The sequence below is a fragment of the Protopterus annectens genome, chromosome 10.part0 (genome assembly GCF_019279795.1).
Source record: "Protopterus annectens isolate FY-2018-M chromosome 10.part0, PAN1.0, whole genome shotgun sequence".
Lineage (NCBI taxonomy): Eukaryota > Metazoa > Chordata > Ceratodontiformes > Protopteridae > Protopterus > Protopterus annectens.
This window is the reverse complement of record NC_056744.1, coordinates 1,576,931,706-1,576,958,337: the sequence shown is the minus strand read 5'-3', so window position 1 is coordinate 1,576,958,337 and position 26,632 is coordinate 1,576,931,706. Positions and strand designations below refer to the sequence as shown.

Here is a 26,632-nt window from a genome sequence, read left to right as displayed (position 1 = left end):
GGTATGAAACTGTTCTGCTATGTACTAGACAACTTCACAGTTTTTTGTTACTTTGGAAATGCATTGTTAAACTTTACAGCACCAACAGTAACAAAACAGTACAACTTAATGTTTAAATACTACTTCCACACTTTTTCAACCAACCTATTCAAAAGAACCTGGAAAATTCTACTACAGGACAAAATTCTCTCAACCCAGTCCTAGGCCCACTGCAATTCTCAGTTTTTAATGTCAAGTCAACTGTCGCAGAACAGTTGTAAAGGTTTACTGCATGTAGTTTGGCTGTTTATAGGTCGGGAAAAATAGGCTTGCAGTTTTAGTTCAGTTTCACAGAAAAAGAACAGTTGTGTAAAAATCTTACCATAACCATAGATGTCCTCCTATTCTGTATGTTGCAGTATTCATTACATGAGGGAGTTTGCCTCCAGCTTACTCGTATCTCCGCCCAGTAGACCAAAGTCTTAATGCTACTATAAGGTTTGTTCAACGCCAGACATCAACCAACATATGTCGGTCATAAAAAGACGTCTGGTATAAAGCAGACATCCCCACGCAACAGCTTCAGAAATGAATGCTGCCAAACAATAGCCTGGGCTAAGGTGAAAGAAAGAAAAGTTTGGTAAAATCTTACTATAACCATAGATGTCCTTCTCTTCCATGTTGCAGTATTCAACATATGGATTTATTCCTCTTGCTTCGCGAACGTCCGGCCAGTATACAAAAGTTTACAGTCCCTGTATGGTGTGCCCCCCCCATATGCCAATTATGTCATGTCCCACTGGGAGTCTGAATTCATTTTTGATAGTTTTATGACCCACATTAGATACTGTACTAGATACCTGGATGATTATTTAGTGTGGACTGGAACTGAAGAACTATTAAGAGTTTTTGTTACATTAATAACACCACTGGATTTTTCCAAATTACCCATTCATTTAGCAAGGAGCGAATTTATCATCTTGATGTGGAGATTTTTTTTGACACAACTGAGCATAAATTGGTTTCTAACATTTTTAGGAAACCTTTTTCTAACACTTACCTGGAATATACAAGTTGTCACTCAGTGTATCAAAAGAGATCTGTAGTAAAGGGTCCAGCCAGAATGGTCTCTAAAGAAACTGATTTTTTTAACTGGAATCGATTACATGTTAGATATGTTTAGGAGAAGGAGTTACCCCAATATCCTTTTGAATAACGTTAGTCATGAAGTTGTGTATAAAAGACAAAGTGGTTTTTATAAACACAGTTTGGATCAACAGTTAATTTTCATAACACAAATATAGTCAATGAAAAAGGGAATGTAAAAGTGAGACTTATCACGGTGTTTAACAAACGTAGTATGGCTACTGTTAAGGTGTTAAAAATTGGAATTTTTTTTGCCCTTCATCAGATAGTCAAGAACATATTGGGTGATAAAACTCATTGTTGTATTTAAAAAAAGATTTATCTTTTAAAAAATGTACTTGAGAATAGCAGGGCTAACCATGGAATTCCCAGTAACAAACCTTTGGGTAATTTTAAATGTGGGCTGTGCAAACAATGCCCATCTTATTATTCCTACGGGGGAAAAGTTTCAACTAGGACATATGAAGTTCTTTGCACAAGGACATTATAATTGTCAGTTTAAAAATGTGATTTATATGCCCAAATATTTGCAATATCCTGTTTTTTATATAGGCAAGACTTCTAGACACTTGCGAGAAAGTATATATGAACATCTATTAGACATTAAAAGAGGCAAACTGACCAATGCCTTATGTAAACATGTGAGAGAATATAGAGACCATGACTTTGGGTTTTCTGTTGTACAACAGATTTTACCAGATACATGGTAGGATTCTACGTGAACATTTAGAGTTGTATGAATTAAAGTGGCAATTACGCCTAAATCCTTTTACTTATCCAGGTTTGAACTATTATGTGGGTATTAACTGTATGTTAAAGCTTAGACACATACAGGGTTAAATTATGTAATTAATTTGAATTTTTTTTTGCTGGTGGAGTACTTGCTTATTTTAATTGGCTGGGAGACTATTTAAATGTGAAGTGTTATTGTGCTTTTTAGTTCTGAAGAAATCCCAGAGCATTGTTGGGACGAAAGTGCTTAATGTCTATTTGGAGTTTTTATTTGCATTTGGAATTATTAAACAATTTTGGATTTACAAAGTTGGATTTGGCACTTGGCTGCTTCCTTGTGATTTTGTTTGTTCTTCTCTTGGTTAAATGTCATATGGTAAGATTTTACACAACTTTTCTATTTCCTTCTATTTCCATGTTGCAGTATTCAACATATGAGTGAGTGCCAAAGCTCACTGTGAAGGAGTGGGTGGTGGTCTAGAGGCGGTTTCCAGGAATCCGTGAAGGATAGCCCTGGAAAAACCCAGCCTGGCCTTGGACATGTGGTCTAACTTGTAAAGTTTGGTGAAGGTGTGCACTGATGACCAAGTGGCTGCTTCAAGAATGGTAGAGGTATCCAGATCTTTGAAGAAAGCTCTTGAGGAAGCCATAGCCCTGGTGGAGTGTGCTTTGACAGTGCCTTGCAGGGATTTCCCATGGTATTTGTAGTAGAAAATGATGGCTTTGGAAACCCAGGTAGAGATACTTTGTTTGGTTACTGCCTCCCCTAGGGGTCTGGGATGGAAGGAGACAGTTCATCAGCCTGTCTGATGGGCTTGGTTTTGTTGTCTGTGAACATCCAAGTGAGTGAAGTACTCTCTCACTATCCCCATATGGGTTAGGGAAGAAGGTAGGTAGGTGGATGGCTTGATTCAGAGAGAGGTCATTCACCACCTTGGGCATGAATAAAGGGTTAGTTCTAACAGTAACCCTATCATTGTGGAAAAATAGGAAAGGCGGGATAGCCATGAGGGCTTGTAGCTCTGATACTCTTCTGGCTGAGGTCAAGGCCCCAAGTAGCACCATTTTCCATGTACAGTATTTTAGGGAAGCTTTGTCTGCTCGCTCAAATGGGGGGAGCATGAGCTTTTCTAAAACACAGTTAAGGTCCCATGGGGGAGGGGTGGTTTACTACGGGGCCTCAGGTGAAGAACCTCTGAGAAACAGCTTAGCTGGTAGTCTGCTGGGGGGTCCAGAGGAAGACGTGCTGAAATAGCCGACAAGTGGGATTTAATAGAGGACTAGGCCAAGGCTGTCTGCAGTAGCTCACACTGGTAAGACAGAACTAGAGGGGTTTCACTTGCAAGTGGGTCCAACTGTCTTTTGTGACACCATACAGAAAATCTCTTCCATTTTGAAAGGTAAGATTTTCTTGCATTTGGTTTCCTGGCCTTCTCTGGACAGTGAGCACATCCTCATTGCAAAGGTGTTTGAAGGGGATCAGAATCCTATCAGCCACAGGGTGAGGTGCCGTAACTGCCACTGTGGGTGTATTTGGGATCGCTTGTGCTGTGTGAGAAGGTCCGCTCTGAGGGGTAACTTGTGGTGATTGCCCTTGGGTAACTGTAAGAGTAGAGGGAACCAATGCTGTCTTGGTCAGTAGGGAGTCACCAAGATTTTTGGTCTGTCCTGCTGGATTTTCAGCAGGACCTTCTGGATGAGTGGGAAGGGAGGAATGCATAGAAAACTTCACCTTCCAACAGACTGAGAAGGCATCTGTTGCCAGTGCCTGAGGATGTGGTGTCCTGGTGCAAAATTCATGAAATTGCCTGTTGATGGAGGAGGCAAACAGGTCTATTTGAGGTGTACCCCACCAGTGAACCAGATCCAGGAAGACATCTCTCTGAAGCATCCATTCGTGGTTGTTTGTGATGGTTCTGCTAAGATAATCTGCCTGGGAGTTCTGTAGAGAGGGAATGCAGACTGCCTGCAGTGTTACCCCCATGTGAGCTGGCCAATTTCCATACTAGGATAGCTAGCCTGCAAAGTACGTAGGACTTGGTCCCTCCCTGTTTGTTGAGGTACTACAGGACTGTGGTATTGTCTCCAAAAATCATTAGTGGGCCTTTCTGAAGGCTTGAAGGGCCAGGAGAATTGCCCTCATCTCTCGAACATTGACGTGTTCTTGATTTTGAGACTCTGGCCACAGACCCTGCACTGAATGATGGCTCAGAGGTGTTCCCCAACCAAAGTCTGAGGCATCTGTGTGTGCATGATCTGTGTGGGTAGGGGTGGCTGGAGGGAAGACCTGGATTGAAGGCCAATTGAGTCAACCATCACTGGATTTCAAGTTTGAGCATGGCAGGAGGGGAACCTGTACGCCAATGAGTGGGAGAGTTGTGTCCAGACTGACTGAAGTACCACTGTAGCTTTCTCTAACATGGGGATAGCTGCTGCCTCGTAGCCCGGGAACCTGAGGTACTGCCTTGCTGTCAATTCTGTTGACTGAAGGATCAGAAGTAGGTGTTCTGTCATGTTTTCTACCTTTTGTGGGAGAAGGTAGGCTTTCATGACATCTGACTGAATTCTGCACCCCAAGATGACAATGTCTTGTGTAGGTTCCAGGTGGGATTTTGGGTAATTTATCTGGAATCTTAGAGACTGTAGGAGGGAGACAACCAGGCATACATGTTGCAGAAGGGTCTCCTTTCTGCCTGCCTGTATCAGCAGGTCGTTCAGATAAAGGAATATCTAGATCCCTTTTGTCCTGCAGAAGGCGATAACTAAAGCAAAACATTTGGTGAAAGCCCTGGGTGCAGTGGAAATCCCAAAGGGCAAGGTAGAGAATTGAAAGTGAGAAGGGCCCAGCAAGAAAGTACAGTTTTGTACCTACCATAAATGTAGATGTCCGATAGGAATGCATCTGCAGTCCTTACAAATGGGTTGTCCTGTCGTCAGGCAGCCCTTCGGTCGGCCGGATTCCAAAGTCTGGGTCTGGCCTCGGCTGGTGTCGCACTTCACCCGACGTCATAGCTGCAGTTATTCGGGTATAAAGGCATCAGCCGACGCCATTTTCCTCAGTGTTTCTTGCCCCAGATGCCAGGTGCCCTCTTGGAAGGCTAAATTTGGATAAATGCCAATGATTCCAAATAGTAGAGAGCAAACACAAAAAATAAGCATGTATGTACATATATACAAACAAATACACCATAATAGATCCCCCCCAAGCTAGCTGAAGGATGGCAAATACCCTAGGAGTACCTCAGAGGGGAAGGTGGGTGGGTAATCCTGACTGCAGATGCATTCCTATCGGACATCTACATTTATGGTAGGTACAAAACTGTACTATGTCCTTCAAGGATGCATCTGCAGTCCTTACAAATGGGTAAAATACCATAGCTAAACAAGGGGAGGAGGAAAGAGTAGTGATTATGGTGTAGCCAGGATCCCTTGCAAAACAGCAGTGGCAAAACCTGCTCGGGATCTAGAGTATAAAGGTAAATTGTAATGCTTGGCAAATGTATGCACGGAGGTCCAAGTAGCAGCCTCTATAATGTCCTTGGTAGCCACTCCTCGTAAGAAAGCTGTGGTAGTGGCTGTAGCCCTTGTGGAGTGAGGCCTGATGTTCTCTGGAGTTTTCTTTCCATGGTAGGAGTAACAAAATCTAATGCAATTTCCTATCCATTTGGAGATTGTCTGTTTTGAAATTGGTTTTCCTTCCTTTCCTGTGGCATATGCTACCAGAAGCTGGTCAGTTTTTCTATTGGACTTAGTCCTGTCCAGGTAGTAGCGTAACTGCCTGTGTACATCCAAGGTATGCAAAAGTCTTTCTCCCCTGTTCTGTGGGTTTGGGAAGAATGTAAGTAGGTGGATAGCCTGATTTAATGACACTCTGGATACCACCTTAGGCATAAATGTAGGATTTGTTCTCATGGACACTCTATCTTGATGGAAGATCAGGAAGGGTTGTACTGCCATTAATGCCTGTAGTTCAGAGACCCTTCTTGCTGAAGTTATGGCCAGCAGGAAAGCAGTCTTCCAGGATAAGTATTGTAATTCTGCTGTTGCTGCTGGTTCGAAAGGAGGAAGTGTCAATTTTTCTAGCACAAAGTTCAAGTCCCATGCTGGCAATGGTGGTTTCCTGGGAGGTTTTACATTTTTAATTCCTCTCAGAAACTGTCTGAGCAGGGGATGAGAGAAGACAGGAGGATCCAAGCTATATTGTGCTGAAATAGCTGATGCATGTATCTTGATGGAAGAATAGGACAGGCCTGTGTGGAAGAGCTCTGCCAAGTACTCCAGGATGTTGGCCATGTTTACCAGATTCACATCTTCTCCCTTTGCAGTACTCCAAATGAGATATCTTTTCCATTTTGCTGCATAATTCTTTCTCGTTGAAGGTCTGCGCGCCTCCAGGATTATGTCTTTAACCCTTTGGGATAAGTTTGGGTTAATTGCTGTTATGTAATGTTCCAGGCAGTTAGCTGCAGAGTTTTCAGGTTTGGATGCAGGATGTTGTAGTTGTTCTGTGTTAACAGTAATGGGATCAGGGGTAGTGTCCATATTTGTTCCCAAGACATGCTCCTCAGCAATGGGTACCAATGTTGTCTTGGCCAGTCTCGAGCTATCAGAATGATCCTTGGACGGTCCTCTTTGATCTTCAGAAGCACCTTGTGCATCAAAGGAAGTGGTGGAAATGCGTATGCTGTCAGGTTTTTCCAACTGAAAGATAGGGAGTCCACCTTCCAAGCAAGTGGGTGGTACGTCCTTGTGCAGAATTTCTTTAGCTGGTGATTGAATGGGGATGCAAACAAGTCTATTTGTGGTAATCCCCATTCCCTTGTGATGGCTTTGAAGATGTCCGGATGAAGCATCCATTCGTGGGCATCTGTGGTTGTTCTGCTTAATATGTCTGCTAGAATGTTTTCTTTTCCGGTACAAAAATTGCTTGTAACTGAATGTTGTAGCTCAGGGCCACATCCCATAGGTCCAGTGCCAGCCGGCATAGAGGATATGAATGGGTGCCCCTGTTTGTTGATGTACCACATAACTGTGGTGTTGTCTGTCCTTATCATCAACTGACCTTCTTGGAGAAATGGTCTGAATGACTGGATTGCCAATTTTACTGCCAGCATTTCCTTTAGATTTATGTGTAGGCAGCTGGTCTTGAGTCCATAAGCCTTGTATGCACTTGCCCTGCATGTGTGCTCCCCAACCGAGGTCTGAGGCATCTGTCGTGATGGTTTGGCTTGGTTGGCTGTTGCAGAAGGGCAATCCTGTGTTTGATTGACAGGCCTGAGCCCACCATAGGAACTCTTGTTTCAGGCATGGGATAATTGGGATTTTGGTTTCTAGGCTGTGCTTGTGTTGGGACCACAAATTCCTTAGGTACCACTGTAGCTTTCTCATATGCAGTCTGGCATGAGGGACCAGAATTATGCAGGATGCCATGAAGCCTAGAGCTTGCAGTACTTTTCTTGCAGTTAGGTGGTTCTGCTTTGTTAATGCCAAGAAGTAGAGAGGTAGTTGCTCTTTCTTTTCTGCAGTTAGGAATGCCATTTGTTTTGATGTGTCCAGCTCTGCACCCAGAAAGGTTATTCTTTGGGATGGAATCAGCCTTGACTTTTTTATATTGACTGTATATCCCAAGGCTTGCAGTAGGTAAATGACTCTTTGTAAGTCTTCTGCTAGCTTGCTTTTGTTGTCCGCTTGTATCAGGCAGTCGTCCAGGTAGGGATAAATTTGGATTCCCTGAAGTCTGCAATGAGCAATTACTGATGCCAGGCATTTCGTGAACACTCTGGGCAGTAGATAAGCCAAAGGGCAATGCTGAAAATTGATAATGCTCTGATCCTGCAAGAAATCTGAGGTATCTTCTGCAAATTGGTCTTATGGGGACGTGCAGGTATGCCTCCTTGAGATCTAGAGTTACCAGCCAAGACTCCTTGCCCAGCATGGGAAGAAGCTGCTGTAGGGTCAGCATTTTGAATTTTGGAACAATAAGGAATGTGTTTAAAGCGGACAGGTCTAGAATGGGTCTCCATTTGTTTTCTTTTCTCGGTACCAGGAAGAGTCTGGAGTAAAATCCCTTTCCTTGCTCCATAGATGGTACCCTTTCCACAGCTCTCATTCTTAATAGCTGAGATATTTGTTTTAGAGCTTCTGTCCTTTGAGTAGGTGGTAGGTTTGGCATTCCTCTCTTCCCTGGTAGAGTATGGAAATGGAACCTGTAACCTTGGTCTATAGCTTGCAAAATCCATTTTTCCCTTGTGATGCAATGCCAGTTTTTTGAGAATAAGGTTAGTTTTCCGCCTAAGGGTGCTTCTAGTTATTCCCTGGTAGGCGGTGCCACTGTCAAGTCACTGTGATTGAGTTGTTGTAGTGGTGGTGGCTGCGTCTGTGCCTCGCTGGTTGTTACCTCGCCATTGGCGTCCCCTGTAGGCACCCCTGGATTGATTTCTGCCTCTTGAACGCCTATTCCTGCCTCTCTGAGCCTTAGAGGAGTCCGGAAAGGACCAATTCTTGGATGGCCAGTTCCTGCTAAACCTTGGAGGTTGAACCTGTAAGAAATCTTTCACAGTTTGTACAGATTTCGCCTTCTCTTCCATCTTTTTTAGCACCTGCTGAGCAGGGGAACCAAATAAATTGACCTTGTCCATGGGTGCATCCAAAAGCTTTGATTTGACATGGTCTGGTAATACCTGTTCTTTCAACCATGCATGTCTCCTGATAACTGTGCCAGTCATGGCTGATCTAAAGGAAGCCTCCAGTGCATCATAGCCACACTTTAAAGAATGGTTACTAACCTGCTGTATGTTATATGTACCATTTCCTGAACATATTTTTTATCTAAATATTCTTCAGAGGAAAGCTTTTTAGTTAACTGGTCAAGCATAAACTCTTGATATTGAATCATATGAAATTGGCAGTTCAAAGCCCTAGCTGACAAGGTAGCAGAAGTGTAAACTTTTTACCCCATCTCTCTAAGGACCTGGAATCCCTTTCAGAGGGGAGTGGGTTTTTAGTAGAAGTAGCAGCTACAGCTTTAGGGCCCTGGGCGATGGTCTCTGGATCTGCAAAAGGAGCCTTGTATAAATGGTGATGAGTGTCCGGGACCCTGTAGAACCTATCGGGCTTAGCAGGAGCCGGAGGTAATGAATCAGGAGCAGTGCAAGCATCATTAAATGCATCATCTACAACAGAAAGAACTGGAGGTATAGCTAAAGGCCTATGTTGTGGCAAATGTAGAAAGGTTCTAAGCCTTTTTCTGGAGTCTGAGAAATCTTGGCCCTGCCACTGAAATTGTTCCCTCATAGCATGCAAGGTTTCCCCAAAGGAAAATTCCTCAGGTGGAGAGGCTGAAGGAATGGACTCTTCAGCATCAGAGTCTTCGTAAGGAGAATAAGACGCCTCAGGAAGGTCTGTATGTTCAGATTCATCAGAGGAACCATCAGTGGATACTGGTTCAGGGGGCTCTGCTCTAGGTCTCTTTTCTGGAGGAGGGAGAGAGAACCTGTCTGGATGAGGCTGGGATCCACGAATTAAAGAAATTAAATCCTCAGCCAAAGATAGCATATGAGAGCTAGTGCTGGGCCTGTGTGAGGGGGGTTTGGCAGGCACAGATTTTGAAGCTTTGGCTGCTTTAGCCCTGGCAAAGGCCTTAATAGACATGGCTGCAGGAGGCCTAGCAGCTCCACGTGCAGGGGTTGAAATATCCAGGGGAATTGTGTCTGATAATTCCTGAGAAACCGCAACAGAAGGCTGGATTTCAGAAGCAGATTCTGCCAGGTTAGAGGAGGCCTCGGTAGAAGGCATGGTTTCGGCTGGAGAAAGAACCGCTTGCTCGGTTTCAGCCGAAACAGAGACACTCGCGGTTTGCTTAATCGCGGTTTCGGCCGAGACCGCGGACCGCGAGTGTCGGTCCTTTTCTTTTCGTTTTTAGATTTGCTTGTCGGAGGATCCGACGGCATAATGTAGGCAAAATCAGAGCCGAAAATTTGTTCAGCAAACTCCGACCGACGTCTAAGCGTCCGTCGGTTAAAAGAAGCGCAGGCTAGACAAGCTGCTACGTCGTGGTCTGGGCCTAAGCAATGTATACAGTAGGAGTGGAAATCTTTATGAGGTATTTGTTTCCCACAAGATAAACAGTTATTCACTTTCTCTGACATCGGCTGAGGCAAGAAAGAGTCCCCAACGGGGTACTTAGCTTTTTAATAGTCTTCGAAGTAGTATTCGGTAGTAGTAATCTCTGGATCTGACCGACTGGCACTTGCGAACAGCTTCTGCTTCGGGCGCCACGCGGCAAGAAAGACTGAGGAAAATGGCGTCGGCTGATGCCTTTATACCCGAATAACTGCAGCTATGACGTCGGGTGAAGTGCGACACCAGCCGAGGCCAGACCCAGACTTTGGAATCCGGCCGACCGAAGGGCTGCCTGACGACAGGACAACCCATTTGTAAGGACTGCAGATGCATCCTTGAAGGACATCCTCAGGTATTTCCTGAAGGTGGGCTTCATGGGGATGTGAAGATAGGCATCCTTTTTATCTATGGTGGCCACGGACACCTGAAGGATAAGAGGAGGAAAAAGGGTTGGTAGGGTCAACATCCTGAAGGTTGGACCCTTTAGGGATAGGTTGAGTTATGAGAGGTCTAGAATTGGTCTCCAAGGACAGTTTTTTGTTGGAACCAGGAAAATCCTGGAGGAGAAACCTCTTCTTTTTACTGCAGGGGGCACTGGTTTTATGGTGCCTTGGGCCAGCAGTTCTTGTAGTACTGGTTTGCAGGAGATGTAGCTGTTGTTTTGGAGGTTGTGGGATGGATTTTCCCTTTGGGGGCGACAGCCAGTTCATAAAATACTCATTATGAAGGATTGAAAGGCACTATTTGTCTGAGGTGATGGATGTCCATACAGTGAGAGAGAGTGAGAAAGGTGAAGTGACAGATGGAAAGAGGTAGGAGACAGGGGTTGTATGTTTGGCAGGTAGTCAGATGCTACCTGCAATGTCTTGAAAGGATGGTCCCTGCTGGAGGGGGTTGCTTTCTAGTAGGTCTTCTAGGCCTAGAGGGGGCAGCAGGATGAGAATGTTTTCTACTGAACTGTTTTTTAGCTGGCTAGTTTCTTTGAATTTTAGGCATAGGGGAGACTAGCAGGTGTTTCAAATCTTGGATTTCTTTTCCCTTCTGCTGAAGTGACAAACAAATCAGCCACTTTTGCACCAAAAACGTAAAAATAAGATGCAACTGGACACTGGGTCTTTGCAATGATACAAATAAGTGAAAATAAACCAATGCTAGGTCCCAGGTAGGCTGAATAAAACTTAATAAAAACAATAATAAAATGGCTGGTAAGCGCTTTCAAGGTACAAGTCCTCTTCATTAGACAACTACAAAGTACACAAATTTAAATAAAAAACAACCTATCAAAGGTGGCTCAAAGTGTATAATTGACTGATGATGGTAAATGATAAACTCCCTAATGCTTAAAGGGACGGGTGTACAAAAGAGGTTTAAGAGATACTGCTTCATTTAAGCCAGGTTCTTTATCAGCCTGAAAATATAAGATCCATTTTTGTTCACAGGCTTCAGTCCTGACCCTCATGTTACCTCCCCATCTCATTTTCATCTACCAGCTCTAGAACAAAAAACTTAAGCATGTGCTGAGAACCTGAAGTCAAAATATGTTTTGCTAAGGCACTCGTTTCTTTTTTATTCCTAATATCTCAAATATGTTCTTGTACACATTCTCTAAAAGAGCGACTGGTCTTACCCATGTAATAAGCCCCACATAAGGTACAGAAAGTATAATAGACTAGATTTTCAGAACAGTCAGCATAGAAGCATAAATCTATAGAATATCATAGCTGAGGGTGAACAAAGCTAGCCCCTGTATACATTTATTTACAAATATTGCAGTGCCGACATGTACATGTACCTTGTCTCTGCGATGGAATACACTGTTTGTCCCAGTTTCTTATAACAAAGATGCCTCTTAAGAAATGCATTACTTTTTTAAAGGAGAATTGTGGCACCTCTGTAATCAACCCCCTTTCTAAGTTCATCACTTGCAAGTAGGATATTCCAATGTTTCTTAATTATATTGCAAACAGCCCCTATATCGCTGGAGAAGGTCAAAGGAACTCTAGTACTATTCTTAGATTTAACTAGAGTATTAGGACCGTGGTGGTGCAGCGGTTAGCACTGTCGCCTCACAGCAAGAGGTTCTCCCATTTGAGTCTTGGCTGGAGTACTTTGTGTGTGGAGTATGCATGTCCTCCCCACGGTCGAGTGATGTTAAAGATATGCAGGTAGGTGTGTGCGTGAATGGGTGTACCTTCCTTGCAGGTTGAGCTGGCAACTCAGCACTGTAAAAATCCACAGCCAATCATTAGCGGACCGGAGTTCTGCTGTGGCGACCCCTACCGGGAAAAGCCGAAAGACATTTTACTATTAGCCTGATATAGAGTATTGCTATGAGGAACTTTCTCTGAAAAATAGGGTTTCCCTGTACTTTCCCTTTCTAATAATACTGAGTCTATGCAGGAATTAATATCTTTCTCTTTATACCTTCCTAGCTATGAAATCTAGCTTCAAATTATTAAAAGCTATCTGTAGTTGTTGCTAATCATTATGTAGTCTCGTGCTTCTAAGAAACTGTGATTTCAAAACCTTTTTTTCCTCAAAAATTTTATTTTTCAAATGCATTTGAATGAATTTCACAGTATTTATACATAACTTAAATAACTATGTACACTATTTTACATTAGCCTGACACTATAGCAGATCATAATGTATACAGTTACTTTATAAGTATGTCCAATCTATTATCAGTGTGTCTGATCAATGACTGTTTTTCCTCCAAGGGTTATTGATAAATGCCTTTGGATAAATTCTTAGTTCTTTAAGTTTAATTTCCAATAATGATGTGATCTTCAGCAGGCTGTAGAAGTCTTCTAAAGTTGGTATTTTGTTTGTATTCCATCTTCTTGTTACACACTTCCTTGAAATTGCAAGTATACTCCATACTAGATATGTCTGACCTATTCAAATGAGGATCTTCATTCACATTTAATACAAGAGCTTTAGTTAAATAAAATGATTAATTAAATAAATAAAGCTTGTAGAAAGTTAATACCATTCCAAAATGGCTTAATTTTAACACAAAGAAAATGTGGCTCCAATCTGCACTGTGTACTTGCTCACATCTTCAACATACTCCTTTTATGGAAGAACTAATTTTACTGATTCTGTCTGGGGTTAAGAATACTCTGTGCAAGCATTTCCAATTAAAAACTTTTCGGTGCTGTCTAAAGGATGTATATTTTATCGATAAGATATCCATTTTAATATCTTCAGTTAAGTGCATTGAGTGCCCTTTTGTTATATATTTCCAATATGAGGTTTAGGGTGTTGTTTTATTGTTTATCAATATTTTGTAAAATTTTGAAATACTGTTACCCATGTCAAAGTCATTATATATGATTTCATACATGTATTTCATAAATGTATATTTTTCTTTAAAGAATTGTTAATTATTCTACTTAAAACTTGCGAATGATAGAATACTCTAAAGTCAGCCAGTCCTGTTGTGGAATTTTGTATGTCGTTTTTATTACTTGCATATCTAAAACTTTTAGTTATTTGATGCATTGGAGCCAACAAACAAATCCTTTCTGTTCCCAGGAATTAATAATTTCTCTATATATTTTATGTGGAAAGTTATTTGCGACTATGAATGATGTTAAAAGATCAAACCATATTTTTAAATCTATATTTGCATTAATAATTTTCCTAAATTAGTCAATGTAATAATCATAAGAGTTTTAGTGGGTTTAATTGTGTTATATTGCATACTAATACACATGTCCCATGGCAAATTGTTTTATCTGTTATTTGGCAAATTGTTTTTATCTGTGATTTGAAATTTGTTTTGTAAATCAAATTAATTTATTGATATTACAGTTAGTAATTCTTTCCAATTTGCAGAGTAATTTGGACCTATCCAATCTGAGATTGTTTTAGATATTGATGCTTTTATACATGTTTCTATATCAGGAAATTTTAATACTCCCTGTTTCCATGGTCTGATATGATGCATTAAAGCTATTATGCTTCTTTTGGGAAACCATAACATTTTATTAGGCATGAATTTATTTCTTTAGGTATATTCCTTTCTGGTAACAGTTGTATTGCCAAGGCTATATACAGGGATCTTGGGCAGTAAAACCATTTTTATTAACTGCAGTCTACCTTCAAATGTTACTTTGTTACATTTTTCCACAGAGATTTTAATTGTATTGATGATACCGTAGTTTCTTGAGACTAATTTATTGCCCTTGCATAACTCAATTCCTAGATATTTTAAGGTATATTCTTGTTTCCCTATTATGTTATCCCCCTTAGTCTGCAGTTCTTTTTTTTATTTAAAAATAGAAATTTTGATTTATTGAAATGGAGTCCTGAAGTCATGTGAAATTTGTCAATTAATATAGCTAATTCTTCTAATGTCTCGCTTGTATTAGAGGTTAGTAATATGTCATCAGCATACAGCATTACTTTAGAATTGTATTGTTCATAAATATTTATTCCTTTGATTTTTACATTGTTACAAATTGAATCTGCCAATATTTCAATAGCCAGAGCAAACAGAATCGGTGGTATTGGACATCCTTGTTTAGTGCCTTTTGTTATATGTATAGATTCAGAGGTAAAATGACCTAACTTGACATACGCTACATTGTGTGTGTGTGTGTGTGTGTGTGTATATATATATATATATATATATATATATATATATATATATATATATATATACACACACACACACACATATACTCTTTAGGAGAAAAACAAAAGATGCAGGAAATCCAAACAGCATTAGGATTTTGAAAAAATAGCCCCAATTTAGGGAATCAAAGGCTTTCTTTATATCTAAGCCAAATATGAGGGTTTCTTTATTTTCTTTATTAACAATATACAAGAGGAATTATCCTTTTAATATTGTTGTGTGTCTATGATATACAAATCCAGTTTGATTATTTATCGTTTTAGATAGTGGTATTTTCATTCTGCTAGTTAATATTGTCAAATATCTTATAGTCATTATTTAATAATGATATAGGTCTATATGAGGTGGAGGTTTGGGGATTTGTTTTCCTTTAAGATTGGTGTGATTAAGGAATACCTCCAAGAGGGTGGTAATTACAGCTTGGGAACTCAATTTTTGAGTTTTATGGAAGAGGGATAGTATCTTTGACGGAAAAAAAATATATATTTACATAATTATCCCATCTATGCCTGGAGCTTTATTATTTTTATCCTCTCTTATTGCATCTGTAATTTCTTTGTAGTATATGGGTGCTTGCAGATCTAGTTTTAATTTTTCTGTTATTTTTTTTATATTAGATCATTTTGCATCTAGACTTGATTGATATGTATATTTTCTTTTTGGAAATGTTTCATATAGCGATTTCTATAGGCATCAAGAATGTCACCTATATCAGAGACATTTTTCCCTTTCTTTTCATGGAAGATACTTTTAATGTTATCAGCTTTTGATTGTATTTTGATTCTTGTGGATAAATTATGTAGATATTTGGGAGAAGTGGCAAAGGTACTATTTTTTATTTTTTCTAAAGCTAAACTAGTTTTGTGTTAGAATTTCGTTGCATTTATTGTTTAATACTTCCAATTTCTTTTTCATCTCCAAATGATTTTGATTTTTTTCATCTTTTACTGACAAAAGTTTGTATTGTAGATCTAATAATTCAGAATCCCATTGTCTGATTTTTTTTATACCAAATTAGGGTTTTACCATACATGCAAGCTTTTAATGAGTCCCATATTATTTTATTTATCTCTGTGGTGTAATTAATATCTAAGACCGCCTGTAATTCAGATAATAACCAGAGTCTGAACTCTTTAATTTTAGTTATATATGCTGGAATTCTGGAGTTAAAGATTAATGGTTTGTACCCATTTCGAAGTTTGGTATGAAAAGGGGCAGGAATTGATTGAGACATTAATGATTTTAGAGTGCAAGTCATGGGCAGCAAATATTTTATCTATTCTAGTTTGGGTATCAATCTGTGATCTTGATGGGAAAACAAAGATTTATCTTTTTTACATTTGAAAGTATCTACAAGATGAAATGATTCCACCCACTTGTTTAAAGCTTTTGATACAGCAGATGTACGCAGTGGTCTTATTTGTAGTTTCAGAAATATCAAATATACAGTTAAAATCTCCTCCTAATATTAAGCTGCCTTTATAATCATTGGAAATGGAATCCAAGTGTTAAACAGATCCTGTTCCAATGCCTGGGGACCAGTACAGACTGGCTAGGGTCCATATTCTATTACATTTAACTATTACGAATGCCATAAAGCCTTCTTTATATTCATACTTATAAATGATTTCTGGGTTAATCACATTTGTTTTCCATAAAATTGTCACCCCTTTTGTCTTTGTCTTATAAGTGGATTGCGACAATATCATACATTCCTTAGGATTCCATTTGTAATTGTCATTTGTTTTGAAATTAGTTTCTTGAAGGAATACAATTTGTGCTTTGTTCAGTTTAAAATATTTCAGTAGATTTGCTCTCTTGCTAAGATTGTTTAAGCCATTGGTATTTAAAGATAATAAAGTTAAATCCATCTTAGGTTATTTAGACTATGTACTTTTTTGTTTTATTGTGACAATTAAACATTTTCCTCTGATAACTATAAAGTATATGTTTGAGCTTTTAAAGGAAATTATCAGTTTTATACTTTGAGTGTTTGCCAAGTAATGTTTTGGTCAGGCATACTAAAAATGTTTTTAGTGAAATTAATTTAAATTAATTAAATGTGAACAACACTAAGATTCGCACTAGCCATGGAATGGAAATCATTCCTACTCTGATGGATAAACCCAAATCCATCAGATTATCACTCATACCTTGACAATCCAGAACATCTGAGCTCCATAAATTGAATTATATGGAGATTTATATTAGGAATAAGCAATATTTATATTATTTTGAATATAGTACTATTGTAGATTAGACAGAATTCTAATATGTCTACTTATTGTATAAGTAAATATTTGAATTGCTTGTCATCTATCTTTAATATAATCATAGTAAAGTAGGATATATCAGATATAAAACTTCAATAAAAGATTACAGCACACAGTTAACATTCACCCTTACTGATGAAGTCTTTCAAAACGTATTACTTAATATAATTGGAAGGTAATATTTATACCTAATGTTTAAAATACAATGCATTTTACTGGATATATAAGAAGTTATATTTCATTGTTTGCCAGCATTTAAGTAATCACTTTGTTGCTAACTTACTTAAAGCATCAAGTTTGTTTTATGTGAACATTGATGAAAAGTTAGTGTATTTTAATTATCAGTGTACACCCCCCCCATTTCCTACATAAGGATTTTCATATCTGTCATTTCTTATTATAAAATGAGTGAAATTATAGGTTAAAAACAAATTCACTTATTGTGATTAATGATTACAAATTCCCTTTCCATAGTCAAACTGCCATTTTATGGCATACACTGAAAGTTTTTAGATTTAAATGGCAACATTCTACTTTGTATAATCAGCAAAGGTTAAACTGAGTGATTATTGTCAATTTAATACTATTTGTTCAGAATGCGATTGTTACTTTCTGTGACATTCCTTGTTCAGGCTTCTATTGTTTCCCTTAAATAACTTTGTCAGTTTGATGTCATGTATAAAACATTAGTTACATTGGTAACTGCTTAAGAATTATATATGGTCAAGATGAGTTACAAAAACTACAATTCAAGTTAAAGCAATTACCTGACTTGTTATGCACATTTACTTATAAAAAAAAATCATCATGCTTCCCCTTGATGTTCAATGTAGTGCATGTCATTTATAACAAGACACAGTAGTGTTATTACACACAAGCCCATGTTATTAAATCCTGTCTTTAATATCTAAATTCAGCATACTGCTTCATCTTATATGACGATTATATTTTATGTCTAGTTTTACTAAAATTGTACATTACATAACTATCGTATGTTTTTTTTTTTTTTTGGCTGTTGCTTGGTTATTTGAGAGACCACAAGCTGTAATGATTATTCTTATTATTAGCTCCTTCCAAGCATGTTTATACAGTCCATAAACTTTAAATTATGAGACCCCTTCTAGTTTCTTATTTGTTATAGGTTTATTTCCATCCTTACATATCAGTACTTCAAGCACGGGCAAGAATGCCCATCCAGTTTTGTCAGAATACCATTCACTAGTTCATGTGGTGTGCTTCCAGGCTGTTCTTAAAATATCCAAACCAATATTTGTCCTGTTCCATATAACCAGCCTGTCCCATGCAGTGGCCACTCTGCCAGTGAACCACTCAACACACCTTCCATTCCCACAGAAATTTCCACAAAGGAAATCCGATGACTCTAGCACTTCCCGGCAACCCTAAACACCCCTAGAATCAGCTATCACCATATGCCCAACACGGCCGAGCAAGCTCACCTCTCTGACCACTGCAAAGGGTACTGGACAAGACCAAGTGCTCTTAGTCTTTCATAATAACTCAGACTTCCACTCAAGTCCTTAATGTGTTTGGAACAAAATGCATTTTAAATATACAATTGTTTTTTTTTTTAATCAAGAATTAACTTAATGAGCTAAAATGAAGTATTGGGAGACCATAAATTTGAGTACATCTGGTTTAAAACAGCCCTTTTATATATATATATATATATATATATATATATATATATATATATATATTTACACATATAATTTTTTTTTTTAAACCAAAAACTTCATTGTCGAGAATCATCTCGGAGGCTCCTCAGAGCCATTAAGCATTATCATCACTCTGTCTCCATAGCAACCTGGGAGCATCTGTTCCTGTTAGTGTGCTTGTGCACTGTACACCAAAGGCTTGCGATGCACCTGAAGTAAAGCTTCGCTTCACTGCAACTTCAAGCCTAAATTCCCTCCCTTTCTGTGAGGCAGCAGCCAGGAAACGAACAGAGAGCAAACAGAAAAAAAAACCTCCCAACAAGCCGCCACAAGAGAACACATTCTTTCAGCCTTCCCACCTCTCACTCAGCAGATGTATAAACAAACTACGCTCTGCCAAATTATCCCAAATCACAGTTTTATCAACCCCCTTCCCCTGGGTCTAGGTTAAACACCAAATGTCTCTTACCAATACAAAAGCATCAGTAAACCTAAATCACAAGCCCCAACCCACAGCTTCCCAGAGATGAAAACGGCAACATACAACAAATGCCAGACGCAGCTGCATCCACACACACCATGTCAGGCTTAATCAAACAGCACTCGAAACTATGACACCTGCCATAACTGATATTAACTATGTTTAGACAGATGATGACATTTATACTAGCTGCCAGACAGCTGCATCTATGCTCACCATATCAGGACTGATCAAACAGCACTCGAAGTTATACCACCTGCCACAACTGATATTAATTATGTTTAGACAGAATAATGACATTTGTACCAGCTGCCAGACAGCTGCAAACATGCACACCATATCAGGACTGATTAAAACAGCAGTTGTAGCTGTGATACCTGCCATAATTGATATTAACTATATTTAGCCAGAATAATGACATTTGTACTAAGAGCTTGCTACTATTATTTAACCAGGATATACATGACATTTCTAAATCATACTTTAATCAAAGGCATTAGTTTTCAGACAGCATTTTTTTTCAAATCAGTCTACTGTTACTGCTATTATGATTTTAATTTGTTACATTTGAGTCTGAACTCTGATGAATGGTACCTTGTTGAATTAATTATTTAAACTATTATAAGTAAAATCAATGAAAATGAAGATAAGTATTCACAGAGTTCAAGTAGGGGAATAGAAATGTTTATGTTTGTATTATATGTGGTTTTGTTTGGCTTACATATAATGTAAGTAGTAACCCATCTTGACCTACCTTTGTTTGTGAAGAATTATTGGACTGGACATTCTGAATAAATCATTACTGTTTCTCAGTTTAAGAAACTCTCCTCTTTTTTTAATAAAAACAGATGACAAGTAATGTACCAATATCAGTTGATACTTTGAGAGATGTAGCTGTAAGAGTTATTTTTTTGGACAGCTATCTTGGAATTAGTTATTTTGTTTCTTCTTTCTAGCATCAGTCCAAGGATTTGTTTCTTTTATTCTTTTAAGAGTAGGGGTCATCCATTCCATTTCTTCTGGGATAGACACTATTTTGTTTTTGATGAATATAGTAGCTTCTTAAAGGTTCTCATCCTATTGGCAAAACTTTTAGTTATGTACTCACCATAACTTCAGATGTTTGGGATCCATCTCGCCTACATTCTGACTGATGGGTTCGGAGCCGATCCCTCGGCTCCGACTCGGCACGCTTATGCTATAGAGTGAGGCCTCTAATTGGCTGAGCTATCTTTATCCCAGGATGCACCACCACTAATCCCCCAGATCTTGTTTGTCCACATTCATGCACACATGCACAGCTTGCTTATATAACATTGTTAGATGTTTCAAGATGAAACAACAGGATTCGGACCTTCTGATATCCTCTGATCTCCAAGGAAGGGGGAAGGAGGGTGGGTTATTAGGAATGTAGGCGAGATGGATCCCAAACATCTGAAGTTATGGTGAATACATAACTAAAAGATGTTATGTGATTCCTATCTCGCCTACATTCTGACTGATGGGACAGCGTCCCTAGCACCTAAATCCCAGGTGGCTCATTGGAAAACACTCCTGAGCACTGTGGAACCAAATGAAGCTCGTCCTCTAGATGCCACATCTAATTTGTAGTGAGAAATGAAGGTGTGCGGGGAAGACCATGTAGCCGCAGCACAAATGTCACCAATAGCAAGCTTAGAATGAAATGCTACCGAAGTAGCCATAGCCCTTGTAGAATGAGCCTTGACAGAGGTGGTAAGCTCTTTGTTAGAATAAATATAAGCTTGAGTAATACAGTCCCTGATCCATTTGGCAATAGTGACCTTTGTGACAGCGTTGCCCAATTTGTTTTCTGCAAAGGATACAAACAACTGATCTGTTTTCCTTGATTGTTTGGTCCTATCTAAATAAAAACGTAACTGTCTGTGGACATCTAGTGTGTGGAAAATAAACTCCGCTTTATTGGAGTACTTTGGGAAAAAAACTGGAAGCTCTAACGATTGTTGCAAGCATAAAGTAGAACAAACTTTAGGAACAAAAGAAGGATTTGGTCTGAGGGACACCCTGTCTGTATGAAAAACCAAGTACGGGGGTTTCACTGACAAAGCTTGAAGTTCTGAAACCCTTCTGGCTGAAGTAATCGCCACTAGAAAGGCTCTCTTCCATGATAGAAACTTTAGATCACAGGTAGCTGCCGGTTCAAAGGGGAAAGAAGTCAAGGCACGCAACACTATATCGAGATCCCATGGAGGTGCAGGATGAGAAATCGGAGGTCTTAATAGAGCAGCACCTTTCAAGAAGGTCTTACACAATCTGTTGCTCATTAAAGGTGGGTCTATGGATTCATGAAAATTAGAAATTGCTGCCAATTGTACTTTGATGGTAGAAACTGAAGAGCCTTGATTGAAAAGAGAGGTCAGGAATTTGAGTACTTCTGCCACGGAGTAGAAATGGGGTCCAGGCCCGGAGTTGAGCCCAAATAGCAAACCTTTTCCATTTGCTAGAATACAGTTTCTTTGTAGCAGACTTGTGGGCTGAAGATAATATGTGCACAACATCTGGATCCAGTGCATGTCTCCTGACTATCGTCGGAAGAGGAGGAGCCAGGCCGTCAATTTTAAGGTGTGTAGGGACTGATGTAGTAGTCCCGACTGATGAATCAGTAGGTCTGGGACCTGGTCCAGGAACCATGGACCTTCCAGAGCATGTTTCCGAAGGTAGGGAAACCACACTTGACGAGGCCAGTAAGGAGCAATTAAGATCATCTTGCTCCCTAAGAGTGATGCCTTTTGAATCACCCTGGGGAGGAGAGGAACTGGAGGGAAGGCATAAAGCAGGCCGGTGGGCCAAGGATGGACTAATACGTCCATGGGGCTCTTCCCCGGAGCCGGAGTTAGGGAGAAAAATTCTTTGCACTTCGCATTCAGAGGAGTCGCGAAGAGGTCGCAACACGGAACTCCCCATTCGCTGAAAATCTGCCTTGTAATTGTCATATTCAGAGACCATTCGTGAGGAGAGAGGATGGTTCTGCTCAACCTGTCGGCTATGACATTGGACTTGCCCGGTATGTGAGTAGCCACTAGGAAGCGTTTGGTCAAGACTGTCCATTCCCAAACTCTCATCGCTTCTCTGCAAAGAGGATAGGATCTGGTCCCTCCCTGTTTGTTCAGGTAACAGACAACTGACATGTTGTCTGAGTGAACAGCAATTACGCCCTGAGGGAGATAATCATGAAGGGCTTGAAGGGACAGGAGTACTGCCCTCATTTCTAGGATGTTGATGTGAAGAGGGGTCTCTTCCGGGTGCCATTTGCCTTGGACTGACCTGCCCAGGGAATGCCCCCCCCACCCCATCTGGGAGGCGTCCGTGGTCAAAGTGGCCGCCGGAGGAAGAACAAAGGGTCGTCCCTGATCCAAATTGGAGGACACTAGCCACCAGCGAAGGTCCCGTTTGCAAGATTCTGTGATCCATATGAGATGATTGAGAGGAGTTCCTGAAAGGACCACTGAGTTGAAAGAAGCCACTGGAGGATTCTCATGTGTAACCTTGCCAAGGGAACTAGCAGAACTGTGGCAGACATGGGTCCCAATAGCTGTAGGACCATTCTGGCTGGGGCTTTGGACCTGGGGAGTAAGGCTCGAACTTGATTTTGAATGGTTTGAATTCTGTCTGCAGGTAGATAGACCCACATCTGGTTTGAATCTATCTCTACCCCTATGAATCTTATTCTTTGAGATGGCCGCAACACAGACTTTGGCCAATTGAAGGTGATTCCAAGGGAATTGCCCAGTGATATTGTGGCTTGCAGGCTCCGTGAAGTAGATGCTTGGAGGTGGCAGTTAGGAGCCAGTCGTCTAGATGGAAACACCTGGAATCCTAGACTTCTCAGGTGAGCAGTCACTACTGCCAAGCACTTGGTGAACACCCTGGGGCTGTGGTGAGACCAAAGGGCAGCGCACGGAACTGAAAATGACTGCCTCCTAGGCTGAAGCGCAAATGTCTCCTGGACGTTTGATGTATTCTGATATGATAATACGCGTCCTTGAGATCTATGGAGCACATCCAAACACCCTTCCCCAACAATGGGAGAATGGTTTGTAGAGTGACCATTCGAACTTGGACTTCTTGACTGAACGGTTTAGGTTGCTTAGGTCCAAAATGGGCCTCAAGTCCCCGGTCTTTTGGCACCAAAAGAATCTTGAGTAAGTCCCTAATCCGATCTGGTCTGGGGACGGTTGGATGACTCCTTTGCAGCAGCTTTGAAATTTCTGAGGCTGCGGTATCCCGTTGACTGGGTGGCGGGTCCGGGATTTTTTTGGACTGAGGGGGGGGGGGGGGCGAGAGAATGGGATGGAGTAACCTCCGGCGATAATTCGAAGCACCCATCGGTCCTGAGTGATCCCTTCCCAGGCCTTCAGGTGCTTGGCGACCCCGACTGGCTCCGGAGCAGCACAGTCGGGCAATCCCTCAGGGACTATGAAAAGCTGAAGAGCCACGAAAGGACTCGCGGTCTCCAGTGTTGCGAGGGCCTCTGCCGCCTCTGGGACGGCGTCTTCCGGATGAATTTCCCCCTCCTCTACCTCTGGAGGGGGAACCTTCCTGCTGAGAGGGGTAAGACTTCTGAGATCTACGGAACCACATTTTCCCTCCTCTTTTAGCCTTGGGATAAGGCCGAAAGGGAGTGGAAAATCGTGCCTCTACGGCAGTCAGAGTCTTACCCTCCTGTTCACAGCGGGTAAGTGTGTCTTTTACCTTGGGTCCAAACAGGGAGGACCCATCAAAGGGGGCGTCGGCAAATGAAGACTTAAAGGCCTCCGCGAAATGACACAGGTGGAGCCAGGCTTATCTCCGTAGAGCAATGCCTGTACCCGCCGCTCTACTCGCCCCTTCGGCCGCATACGAAATGAGCCTCATGGACGAGTTCGAAATGGATGACATTGTAGCCAGCTGAGATCCAACCGTCTAGGCTAGCTCCTCAGGCAGGTTACCTGAGAGGGTATCAGATAGCTCCTTGATCAGATCCCTCTGAAATCTCGTAAAGTGCGTCAGGTAGTTCAAAGACCTCAGAGTAAAGGCCGCTGAACTAAGGGTGCGCTTACCGTACCGATCCATGCTCCTAGACTCCTTATTAGGAGGATGGACGGACGTAGAAGCCTCTGCTACATCTTGCTGGGTAGCAGATGCCACCACCATAGCATCCACAGCCACACCTTTCGTAAGGAACTCTCTATCTGGGGGCGCCGAGAGAAATTTGTTCGGACGAGCGGGCACCGGTTCCACAGAGTCTGGGTGTTCCCACGACAGATCAAATCCAAGAGCTCGTCGAAGGGCGGAGACACCCAGGAGGCGGAGGGCTGAGCCCCGAAGGCCTTCAGGAAAACCGACTCATCAGCAGAGGGAGGTTTGGACTGCCAGCCGCCTCGTTGTTTTAGGGCTTCCAGGATGTCTGCAAAGGAGACATCATCCAAGGACGACTTGGGGGACCCCTCTGCATCATCGAGATCAGTGTCAGATGTCAAAGACTCGTCAGGGGGGTCAACATGCTTCCTCTTGCACGTTCTCTTCCTGGGAGGTTCTTCCGAAGAGGCTTCAGAAGGACCTCCAGGAGGGGGAGAAACCCCAGCGGGGGTAACCTGAGGCCCAGGGGCTCCGCTGTCTACGGACAGGGGGACTGCCAACGACCCAGTCTCCAAATGTAGGGAAGGAGCTGGGGAAACTGTGGAGGTAGCCAAGGAAGATTTGGCTAAAGCACTCCTCATAGCCCTGAAGGCGGGACCACCAGAATCCTGGGAGGGTCCCCCCTCCGTGGCCACGACAGTGGACGGTACTCCCGCCGACGCACCAAGAGGGAGACTTGGGACCGAAAGCATCAATCCCGAAGCCACCCCCCAGGGCCGAAGGAAGAAGTCAGTGCACTGAACTCCGACCCAAGAGCCGGAGTCGGAGCAAGGGTCGGGCCTGACCCTAACACCTCCACTGGTTCCACCAGCACCTGCTCCAACGGTGCCGAAGCTGTTGGAGGAGGAAATACAGTAGGGGAGTGGACCATCGGCAACGAAGCCAAATGGGCTGGAGCCGAAACCATCTTTTGGAACACCGGAGACTGGAAGAGTCGAAGGAGCACCCTGTCGATGTCCGAATCAGACATCTTGGATGATCTCGAGGATACCGATCGGGCCCGAACCGATTTCTCCATCGGCTCCGAAAAGACTCAACAATTATCGGCTCCGAGGAAACCTTCAAGGAAATTTCCCTCGGTGCCGATAAGGACTTCGGCTCCGAGGGGGAAGAGTCTGAGCCGATGACCCTTATCGGCTCCAAAATCAGTGGAGCCGATGAGGGTGACCCGCCTTTCGATGCCCCAGACCTCGGCTCCGAAACCAGAGGGGTCGAGGCTGGAGGCATCGAGGCAGACCGTTCCGACCTCGGCTCCGAAGTCCGTGGAGCTGGAGGAGTCTGCTTAGTTTTCTTAGCGGTCGGTTCCGACTGACTGGTCGGAGCCGACGCTTTCCTCTTTTTGGAAGGAGACGGAGAGGAAGATAAAGCCTCCTCGAAGGAAGGCTTGATTAATCCTTTGAGGATTAATTTGTTTTTCCTCTCCTGGAGGACTCTGGAGGAAAACGCATGGCATACACTGCACGATTCTTGCAGATGTTTTGCACCTAGACAATAGACGCACGAGGAGTGGTCGTCCGTTATGGACATTTTGAAACCACACCTCGTGCACTTTTTAAACCCGGAGGGTTTATGCTCTTTAGACATAATGAGACCAAAAAAGACAACCACAAGTAAACAGCAAAGGGTTGACACACAAGAACCACAATATATATGTCACTAGTTTAAATATTTAACACTATCCAAAGAATTTTTTTTTTTTTTTAACACAAGATCGAAAGAGAAAGGGAGAAAAAGAGGGTCAAGACCCTCTAACTTAAACGGGTACTTGACCCACACACAACTACTAAGGTAGCAGTAATCACAGGTGAAGGCCCCTCTAACTTAAACGGGAACCTTCTCTGACAGGAAAAAACACGAAAAATTAAACCAATTTTCTCAAAAAGCACTCGTACACAAAGAATAGCCGTTAAAACAGCTTTTGATTTTAAATGAAGCAAATACTGACAGGAAAAAAGCCTAATAAAAGTACTTAGCCCAGCCACTGTTGAGACCACGTCCAAGCTCTGTAAGCGGCAAACGAGATCTCGGGGATTAGTGGTGGTGCATCCTGGGATAAAGATAGCTCAGCCAATTAGAGGCCTCGCTCTATAGCATAAGCGTGCCGAGTCGGAGCCGAGGGATCGGCTCCGAACCCATCAGTCAGAATGTAGGCGAGATAGGATCACATAATATCATATTTTTATCTTAGCTGGAAAGGCCAGCTGTGCTTTAATGTTGTTTTGTTTCAACAGTTTTATTATTGGCCAGACTTTTTTTCTTTTAGTATTCTGGAAGAATAATCATTGTCAAACCTTATCAGGCTTTGATTGTATTTTAAGGGTGATTTTCTCCAAGCAGATTTTAATATTAGTTCCCTGTTCAGAAATGAAATAAATTCTATAACTATGGATCTAGGTGGAGTATTTGTTGAGTTAGAAACAGG

The 26,632-nt window shown here is 41.5% G+C and overlaps 1 protein-coding gene across 1 annotated transcript in view; it reads right to left on the bottom strand.

The window, feature by feature from the left end:
* Positions 1–26,632, bottom strand: part of FBXL19 (F-box and leucine rich repeat protein 19) — a 1,144,361-nt gene that overhangs the window by 7,430 nt on the left and 1,110,299 nt on the right. The gene's annotated exons all lie outside the window — the stretch shown is intronic.